Source organism: Bidens hawaiensis, unplaced genomic scaffold (genome assembly GCF_021521415.1).
Source record: "Bidens hawaiensis isolate Kalapana, Puna unplaced genomic scaffold, B.hawaiensis_p1.1 tig00038646_1, whole genome shotgun sequence".
Classification (NCBI taxonomy): domain Eukaryota; kingdom Viridiplantae; phylum Streptophyta; class Magnoliopsida; order Asterales; family Asteraceae; genus Bidens; species Bidens hawaiensis.
The window spans coordinates 87,501-88,149 of record NW_027505570.1 but is presented as its reverse complement, the minus strand read 5'-3'; positions in this window follow the sequence as shown (position 1 = coordinate 88,149).

Sequence of the window (649 nt, the reverse complement as noted above, 5' to 3'; positions counted from 1 at the left end):
TACGCCCTTACTGCATCTATAAATCATAACACAAATATCCTTTGGACAAACCGCTAGTTTTCCAACTAAGCGCATGCATGTTAAATGACTAAAGTCCCTTTCTTATTATTAAAAGAAAAACAACAAATAATGTAGTTAAGTGCATTTATGCCATTTTGGGTGGATATTAGCAGAGAAGGATTTGAGCTAGGCGTTGTGCAAATATTAACAGTTTGAACCTCGAGCCCATCTGGGTTGCTAGAGAGTTATGCTCTTGTGGTGACACAACGACTGTTAAGTGGCAGTCAGCGATATGGTTTTCTGGTGGAACACCCAAGCCAAACTTGAAAGCCAGCATGGATCCGGTAAAGACAACATGGCCAGAGTGGGGCAACAAGGCTCTTCAAATTTAAAAAGCAAGGTAGGCTAAGTACAAAAAGTCGTCATTAAAAAAAAAGTGCATGTGAAATAAACCCTTTATATTAAATATTAAAGAAATGTTAATTTAACATTACAAGATATTACAATATCAAATAATTCACCTGATATTAACTAATATCATGTAAAATTCGGACTTTTATGACGCATGCACCTCCTACCGGATGACTACTTAGGGCTCTGTAACGGTTTGGAACCGTGAAAATTGAACCGGAACAGAAAATAACTAAAA